Raw genomic sequence first — 10,276 nt, 5'->3', positions numbered from 1 at the left:
AACACACACACATGTATGCAAGAACATGCGCGTGCTTAAACACACACACACACACACACACCCCGCTGCACTTCCTCTCTGCTCAGTGTGACACAGTAGATTGAGCAGAGGGAGATCACCAACATTCATCCCCCTGTCCCCCGCTTTACCTCACTGTTACCTGTTGCCTTTACTGAGGCGTCCTCATCAGAGAGTGTGTGTGTGTGTGTGTGTGTGTGTGTGTGTGTGTGTGTGTGTGTGTGTACTAGCCAGGTGATAAATGCCAACAGCTGCTCTGTGCTGTCACTGTCACAGTCTGTGGGAATGATATGGAGATGAGGTTGTGTGTGTCTGTGCCTGCGTGAATGTACATATTTGCAGGCTTGGGTATAGGTTTCTTTAAAAATGTATTCTCTATTACAGTTACTAGTTACCTCATTAAAACTGTAATCAGTAACGTAATCCAAGGGAGTAATGTATTGTGATCACTTTCAGTCACTTTCAGATTACTCTCTGACATATAAAGGTACGGATTAAAAAGCAAAAGTGAAAAAGTGAAAAATTACAATTTTCCTGTTTGCATACAGGACAACACAAGAAAACACAAATATCTGTGCCACATTTTATAAAGACAGAACTCTTGGCACTGTGTAAAATAGGCTTCCGGGTTTCTTGCTTTCACTTTAAAATCTGTAATCAGGATACACTATGTTTTGGTAACTTAACATAATTACTTACTAAATGAATGCATTACTTACATTTTTGTAATTTATTTAGAATGCATACTGCCTTTACAAGTATTCCTTTACTACTCAACCATGCATATTTGTTTGGGCACATCTATGTGTGTGTGCGTGTGTGCACACATGCATTTCTCTCTTGAATTTACAACCTTGGTTTTGGATGCAGGCATGCATGTAGTCATGTACATGTGTATGCATGCATAACAGCATGTTATATTTGGAATACATATGCTGCAGTAAAGTGGCAATATGATTTGTGACCCTTTCTACACCCTGGCATGAAAACCAATAAAATGGGAATTCCTGATTTGTTTCATTTGTTTTCCCATGTGATATTCAGATGGCTGTCAGGCCAGAGAATAGTCTAAGAACCAGATGAAGCTTAGAGAATGGTTTGGCTCGGAGGTAATCCACTCAAACACCAGCAGAATCCAGCCATGCTAAATTAATGTCAGTCATAGGGGCAATGGTGACATGCTGAATAATTCATAGTCAAATCATGCTAAATGCGAATGATTTGGTGACACATGTAGCAACCCTATGACTCCTAATCACTTCACATTAGCAATGTCTAAACCTGCTCCTTTTTATATGACCATTACCACAAGTCAAAACATGTACATGTACTATTTTCTCCTCTCAGGAACAAAGAAAGCATCTGATTATAACAGGAAAAAGATGTTTCCTTTAGAATCTGTCTACACCTGTAAAGGTATATGAGTCATACAACATCAAACTATTAAGAGAATTCATCTTTGCTCACATCTACAACACTAAATTTGAAATTCAAACATATTTGAGATTTAGTATCTTCAGTGAAATAAACTGTCATGATAACAGGGAAATGTGGGCTATATTGGGCTTAGGACGTCACAGTTTTTACAGATTGTAGGTGGAAGTGATGTAACAAAACTTCAGTAACTGGGTGCTGGAAGTGATTTTCTTTTTCTTTTCTTTTTTTTGTATGTACTTTTGCTGATCACCCAAGGGGAAATCTCTTTTCTCCCTCTGGTCGGAGCGCTGCTGAGGCAGCACCCCTGGTACCGGTACGGTAAGTGTCTTGCTCAAGGATACTTCCGCAGGGGATCCCCTCTCAGGGAATCAAACCCAGGCCCTCCGGTTGGAGGAAAACCCCACTAACCAGGCCATCCTGCTGCAAATCCAGGGAGAGCACGAATGCAGGGCTACACTATTAGAGAGTATGCATTTCAGATTGCAACATTTGGGGAATTTGCAGGGCTCAGGACACTGGAGTGCAGTGGCTGAGCCTCGCCCAGGGTGAATCACCTTTGGTATCTCCCATGCCAGGTAATTATTTAGAAGAGAAAGCTCTGTCAGCATTCCATCCTAGGCCAATGGGAGACCGCATGTGGTTCCCAAAGCGGAGGACTTAACTATTTGACTATTGAAAGTTATGGTGGGACTCAATCCTCGGTCAGAAAGGACATGTGTGTGGCTCCAGAAGCGGCAGACTTAACCATTCGACTATCTCTGAGCAAGAGAAGGGAGGTGAGGGGAGACTGTGCTTCAACTGGAGGACACTGGTTCAGGCCCAAATATCCTCCCTGCTGAAGTGTCCTTGAGCAAGACACTGAATCCCTACCAGCTCCACGGGTGCTGGGCTACATGTAGCTGACCTCTGACCTCTGACCTCACCATACGGGGGCAAGCAAGATGCGAATTTCCCTATAGGGATCAATAAAGTCGCACATTATTATTGTTATTATTATAACACCATAATAGCATCTCAGATTTTACCCCGCACTATAGGTATGCTACAGTTTAAATGAAGCATTAGAATGAACTTTAGAAGAACAGATAAAGAGTATGCAGATGACTTTGACGAGGGATACAGATTAAGTTCTTTAAGGAAACTGCTTTCAAGGGGACACTTAGGGGAAATTGGAATCAGATGGAGTTTAGACGGTTAAGAATATGTTCCCCCCTCAGAGGTAAAGCGTGGAGAAAGGAAGGAGGGACAGGGGGAAGAGGGGAAGGAATGATGTTGTAGCTCACGGCACCAATGACCTGTGAACAGAGGAAATGGACTTATGTTGTAAGCTCAGCTTCTCTGAAGAGCTAATTTACCTATTTCCTATCTACTTTGGACATTTAACTTTGTCTGCAACACTGCTCCATCCATTATGACTGTGTTTTCCTCCTCCTTCCTTCATCTTTTGATTTTTTGCCTTTATATTGGTGTTGAGTTGTTTCATATAGTGTTGCTTTCTGCTCTTGTTCTCACAGTTTTGTCTACATTATTGTCTGGAGAGACTTTGTAAATATGTATATATCCTATTGAGTAATGTATTTATGTTTGTTTTTTGATTATTGATTGTGATGACTGATGATGATTTTGCTAATTGATGACGGGGGTTGAAAATAGGTCACTGCCCTAGGTCACTGCTTAGTGCTGAAACACGTCCGTTGTTGACTGCTGCAAATAAAGAAGCATTAGCCTAATTTACGCTGTTGTGAGTGCGGACGTCCTTTTGCATTGCCTACTTCAAAAGGGACCATGAAAACAGATAGAAACTATTAACTCGCACAGATTCTTTATACCAGCGAGTCCCTTTCCCTTCCTTACCTCTCCTCTCCTTGCTGGAGGGGCTTCTGAGCTCTACTTACTATTGTAAGCCTGTCTGTTTTTGGCCCTGGTGTTGCCCCAGAGCTCTTTTATAATTTTACACACACACACACACACACACACACACACACACACACACACACACACACACACACACACACACACACACACACAAAGTTTGGCCTACTATTTTTCATTGAGATTTGTTTATTGTGTTTTTGATTGTATTTGTTGTTGCTCTGTGGAGCACAAAGTGCTTTATAAATAAATTTGACTTGACTTGACTAACAGATAAATGGGTGCAAATTTAATCCAGCAGGGGTACGAATATACATTTTTAGATTTTCCTTTTAACTTGTCTTTTTATACCTTCAGTTTCCCATCAGTTAATCGGTGTGTTGTGTGAATGCAGCTGCTGCCAGGCTCCTCAGCAAAGGGCTGTGTTTCAGCGTGATGGTTGGCGTAGAGGAGAAAATGATGAGACATGTCAGAACAAGACTGATTTTTTCAAGCTGCACATTTTTCCTCCTGCTAGAGACTTCTGTCTGTCTGTTTGGACAAAACACACCCATACACACTCACACAAATACACACACACACACACACACACACACACACACACACACACACAATCATAAGGTTTCAGAGTAAAGGAAGGGCATAGTATCAGATGCTCAAATCTATCAGTGAGCATTAACATTTTTGTCTCTTATTTCATTTCCACATAAGAGATTATTAATCTACCCATTAGATGTTATGCCCATTTACTGCCCATGTTTAAAACGCAAATACTATATTCTGCTTATGCAGAAGAAATAAAGGACATTTTTTTGAATTTATGTGTGATAACTCTTTACAGTGAAAACGTTTACAATACACAAATGCTTGACCAGCATACTGCAAAAAAGGTTCCAAGATAGTTGTGTGTTTCTAGATGCGAGTCAGTTGTCAAATTCTTATGAAACACCAAAAGCATGTTACTAGATATTCAGTGTCTCACACACACACACCCACACACACACACCTACACACACACACACACACACGCACACACAAAACAGGTACTCTCATGCTCACGTATCCATTGTGCAGATGGCAGTGTTTTATGAGCACAATCACTGCTGGTATCTGAAAGTAATATTATTTCCCAATACTTTGACAGGTCTTTGCTTATGTGTGAATGATGAAATACGTCAGGAACACCCTGATGCGTGTGTTAGATACTTACGCATCCTGATAAGACAAACACGAGAGGGATGCACCCACGTGGAAAAGGTCTTACATGAATGCGGTTTCCTTATCATCACAGTTGTGACATCCCATATTTGAGCGTTCCTCAGTGTTCTATGCTATGTGTACATACTCTCTGTATATACAACTTTATTAATATTTTGAGGGATTGCAGAGCACGCTGTTTGTTTGTAGGTTTTTAACAGAATGCCTTGATAAGTGAGACACCTCTGTTGCTCACCAAACAATAACAGGCAGTATACAGCAATTCTCTGAGTATAAACATGCTGAGATAAGAGCTTTATCGCCCTCATATCACTGACATCTGGGATCTCTATCACTCTCTCTCTCTCTCTCTCTCTCTCTCTCTGTCTCTCTCTCACTCTTCCCTCGCCTCATCTTTTCCGTCATGCTCTGTATGTTTTTTTTTGTTTGTTTGTTTTTCATCTTCTTTTTACTTCTGACATGCCAGTGTATCCAGGAGTTTGTTGCATCAGCAGAACCGTTGTCTGTGGCAGTCACGCTAATTTAGCTTCTTTCGTTTTTTCTACCGGATAGGCAGGTGCATGGCAACACACACACACACACACACACACACACACACACACACACACACACACACACACACACACTTAGATAGCCCAGACACAAATACCATACGTAAACACACAGGGATACAGAAAACATATCTGAGCAGAGTTGAATACTTTTTGACTAATTGGTGATTGCTGTATCTTATATTTGGGATGTGTTCACTTCTGAAGCTCTTCAAACATCTGAAAAGATAAAACAAGCACATCTCAGCTCGTTCAAACATTCGAGATCGTGTTCGGCTGTCTGTTTGCCTGGTGTAACGCAAACATGCACATTACACAAATACAGCCTGGAGACATCAGTTCCTTTCGTGGCAGTTCCACATCCAGCCCTCAGCATTTTCTCCTCTTCCTTGATCCAAAATATATGACTTGTAACAGTTTTGCTGCAGTTGACTAAGCCTGTTTAATGCCCCGACCATGCTATTTCATGCTACCATACTAATTTTACCCGTGCAAGCTACGTCTTTGAAGTTGAATTGTATTTCTCGGAGGGGTAGCCTCCATTCTCCACATCAAATAAAATAAAAATTCATCGTCAATGCTGGTATACTGATTTGAGGTGTCGAATAGTTGATATTTTACTTCACATATCACCAAATCCATTCCATCAGCTTTTAGAGGTTGCACCGCATCTGTGGACTAATATCAATCTTAAAAATTCTCCCCACATCTCTCACGCCTACTGTCTGTTGACTAAAACCACAGCAAAAATAGCTTCACTGTTAGAATAAAAGATCTCTCTCTCTCTGTGTCTCTCTGTCTCTCTCTCTCTCTCTCTCTCTCTCTCTCTCTCTCTGTTGTTGTTTAAAGAGGAGGTACGCCAATCTGACAGGTGGGCACTGACACCTTTCGTCACCACCTTCCCTCTTTATGCAAAAACAGCGCCGTGGCCGGATGCCACAGTAGGTACTGTAAACATCACTCCCTTTCTCTCCCTCTCTCCAACACAATAACGTCCAACATAACTGAGTCATGCAAGTCTATGGCTGCCATATGCCAAACATGGGCTGGATGAGTTGCTTGGCAGGACGAAGGGAGGTGAGGGGAGGGAGGAAAGGGGAAAACTGCTCTGTTTCTGTGATTAAATCATCTGTGACCAATTCATTCAAATTTGGTAAAACAAATGTCCATTACGGTAATCATCTGTCCAAAATGCTTAAACACGTTTTTCATTTTAGTTGTAAATGAAATCTTAAATTCTAAACTATAATGCCTTCACTGACAGCACATGATTTTCTTATCCAGTAGCCATGAAGTAGCTGTCAAACGACTATTCTAAGTGTTACTACCAGCTATACAAGTACGGCCTTTCCCTGTCTGAGATGAGCGCATCTCCCTCTCTGTACACTATCCTGCACACTGCAAACAAGTCTGGACAGCTTTGTATCTCATCCCCCTTTGGATAAACACAGGCAGGAAATGAATGTGGTTTTACAATGATTCACTCCATACTGGAAGCATTTGCTGTCAAAGAAATCCATTCAAGGCAGCTTTGGCTTCACATGTTTACTATTTTCTCTTGCTTTGGCAGATATGTATCTTTTCATTTGCCGTTTGGCTTTTTCCTATACTTCTCTAACGCACCTTACCAAGGGAAATGTTTGTTCAATTTTTGCCATCTTACATGGATAGTTGTATCTGACTTCTACAGAATTTCGACAGCACACCAGTGACTGCAAGTGACCATCTGGTGAAAATGAAATTATAATGCAGTCTCTCTCTTTCTCTCTCTCTCTCTCTCTCTCTCTCTCTCTCTCTCTCTCTCTCTCTCTCTCTCTCTCTCTCTCTGTCTGTCTGTGTTTTATTTTGTCTTTCTGTTTCTTTCTCTCTAATTCTTTCTCTTTCTCTCTCTTTCTTACTTCTCTTTCCCTTTTCTCCGACCTCTTCTCTGCAGAAGTCCACATTTCTGCATGTTTCTCTTCTGCTATGCTATCTTTATTAGTGGAAAGCCAAAGTGCCCGAGGCCAGAGCTTTAACCATGCAGTACAGCTGGTTAGGGACTGTCGGCCGGAGTAATGAGCTTTACCTTTAGCTGAACCATAAAGGCTGGTGCCTGCCTATGGGCATTCCTGCTCCGAAGCCTGCTCTGGAGTGAGGACAACACACATACACACACACACACACACACACACACACACACACACACCATCTCCCATCTCCTAGTTGTAGAGACTCTTATTCTCCAGTTTTAGTTTCCCCTCATGCACAGTTGAACACAACAAGACTTATTTCTTGAACTAATTAAGTGAAAAGTCGCAGTCCTAGTCAAATTCTCTTGAGCAGGGTGTTGCAAGAAACCATCTGAGAAAAACCACTGAATGATGTGGGTTTCTTAGGATGATCTTCTCAATTTTTGTGGGATGACTTGATTGGCGCTTCATCTTGGCAAAGTCTTAGCAAAGTGTTTTTCCGTTTTTTCCACTCAAAGGTGATGATATGTGTAGCTGTCCAATATTGGACGCGGATTAGTAAATGCTACCAAGTCTGCCGATGAAAAGAGTTAACTAATTGTCTTCAGAAATACTACAATGTTGTCCAGTGAATTTCAGGTGGCAAAATGTTTCAATAATATATTCTATTTTGAAATGAAATCCTTCCATTGGTGTTTTAGCGTTCACATTGGACCATTTTGTCACCCTAAAACAGTGGAATAGATCTTTTGGTGACTGCCCCCCCTAACAAAACATTACCCAGTGTCTCACCACTATAAGACTTCCTGTCAATGAAAACACAGCAATAGGGGTAAACCACTGCCATGTGATCCAGAAGACAATTGACCCATGCCTCCCAATTATAGGATAACTCACCGCACCATATCCACAGCCGGCGCCTTATGACCAGCAGCACATCCACAAATTTTTCATTCTTCACAGAGGTCAGTGGGTGCAATTTCAAGGTGTCATTAAGTAAGAGCGTTAGCACATAGCATTATCCAGCATGGGATCTCAATGAGGTGTTGATAAGTGATGACATATGCGATGATGCACCATGAACACTATGTAGGATGAGATGTTATGCTAACTAGATGTATATCCAGTTCAGCAACCAGCGCATGACTGAAGCTGTGCAACATGCATGCTAGTTCTGATGCGGTTACAGTCCAGTCTTGTGATTGTTACTGTGCCGTCCCAGTAATTGCTCATTTGTTTACAATGAGGTTCATGGGACGGACCGACACCCTAACAAGATGAAATTATATTCATTATTAACTTGATCCAGTAAACACTTTATGAAATAATGTGAATTTTGCTATTTTTCCTTTTAGTTTTTTTATTCTTATTCCTATTCTTGCTAACAGAGTTAGACTTATTTAATTTAATATTAAGCAAACAAATCACAACACATTAACTTTCATATTGGCTGTTAAAGGGATTAATTAAGGAGTCATTTGTGTGTTATACATTACAGTACATTACATTGGGCATTTTAATATTTGTTTAAGATCCTGTAAGTTTTAGTGAACTAATAATTGCTTTCAAAAATTTACATTTTGGCTGAATATGTTTAAGTCTAAAACCCTGCATTTTATATCCTACATACCCACATCCTTCTTTTAGTATTTCCTATGGATTGGCAGTTGGCACATCCAAGCTATCCCATGATGCATTGTGAGAGAAGCCCTGCACATGGCAGCAGGTGGTTTCTGAGAGACTCTTACTCTTTAACTCTTTAGCGCTCCTCCTTATGTGATGTGGTCATTACTGTGGCATTAACCTCCACTACAGCCAGTGCTAGTCACATTCACTAAGCTTGGGAATCAGCCATATGTTGGGCAGTGATGAGGGACTGAGGAACAGTGAGACAGAGACAGATCAATAATCCTCCCTAATCCATAATCCCATTAACAATGACAACAATAAGTGACAAATGTTACTTTTCTAGAAAAGCTGTATCCTTCTTCTATCAATCTGTGATGGACTTTAAATACTCTTATTTGTGCTAAAACATTTGAGACACACTGAGCAGTCAGTAGAACCTTTGAGTGTGTAATCTCTTACAGTACCAATATACCCATCATTTCTGACTATGGTAAACGGGTTCAGCATACTGTATGTACAGTACAATGCATTTTGTGTTCACAGCCCTGTTTGTTGACCAAACAGCTTGTTCCAATTACTGTGTTCTGGCCTAGGTGAACAAGACTTGCTTGTATGTTTGTTAGAAGGGGGAGACGACAGATGCTTTTCATTAGATAGATGCACGGCGTCGACCATCCTGTGTAATTTATCTGTTTTTGTGTCGAGCTAAATAAGAAAGAAGAAGGGGCCCTTGCTGGTGGTGAAACGGGGGGTATGGAGGCCTCCGTAACAGCTAATCCCTTTCCCGTTAGCTAAGAGTTCTGGGAAGTACTAAGAACGGAGAGAATGGGAAGGATCTTTATTTTGCAGCAGCTAGGCTGGAAGAGGCTAGCGAAGAGACGCACGTTCCCTGAGAAACCTAGACATCTGTCGTCTGTGAGAAGGGAGCGAGGGGAGGAGAGCGAGGACGGAGGGGTCCCTGCAGTCCCGTCCACACGGGCAGCGGCTGCACTGCTGACTAATTGGTAGTATGCGTGAGCGCGGGAAGGAGGGGCGTCTGGGTGGCCAGCCAGAGAGGAAGGAAGACAGGCCACAGCATTCCCACAGGATGAGGAAAACTGAAAAGAAAAAAAAAACAACAACAAAAACAAAAAACAAAAAAGAACAGGAGTCATGGATGTTTTCCATACCCACCACCAACAACCCCCTCCTCCTCCTCCCTTTCTCTCCCTCCTTCCATCCCTCCTTCCCTTCCCTCTGTAGCCCTTCCAGCCCCAGACTCCAGACTATAGCCTCATCCTTGTAATTTAGATTAATTTCTTCCACATTTTCCTCAGGGATTAGACAGCAAACCCCCAACCCCCCCTGTACCCCCCGCCATTGTTGTTTAATGCTCTCATTATTGAACTAAGTTCCCCTCACAGCAACCCCCCACCCACACACACACACACACACACACATAAACGCAAAACCTCTCACTTCTGATCGGTGTTGATTTAGCTGTCCCTTCATGTAACTATACAGAATTACACAGATTACGCAGCTGTACAACGGTGATATATCATGTTTAAAAAGTACAAAAGTTTACATAAAGGTTCAAGGGAAAGTTATTTGTGCCAGAAT

Source organism: Centroberyx gerrardi, chromosome 5, assembly GCF_048128805.1.
Source record: "Centroberyx gerrardi isolate f3 chromosome 5, fCenGer3.hap1.cur.20231027, whole genome shotgun sequence".
Lineage (NCBI taxonomy): Eukaryota > Metazoa > Chordata > Actinopteri > Beryciformes > Berycidae > Centroberyx > Centroberyx gerrardi.
This window is presented reverse-complemented; position numbering follows the sequence as displayed.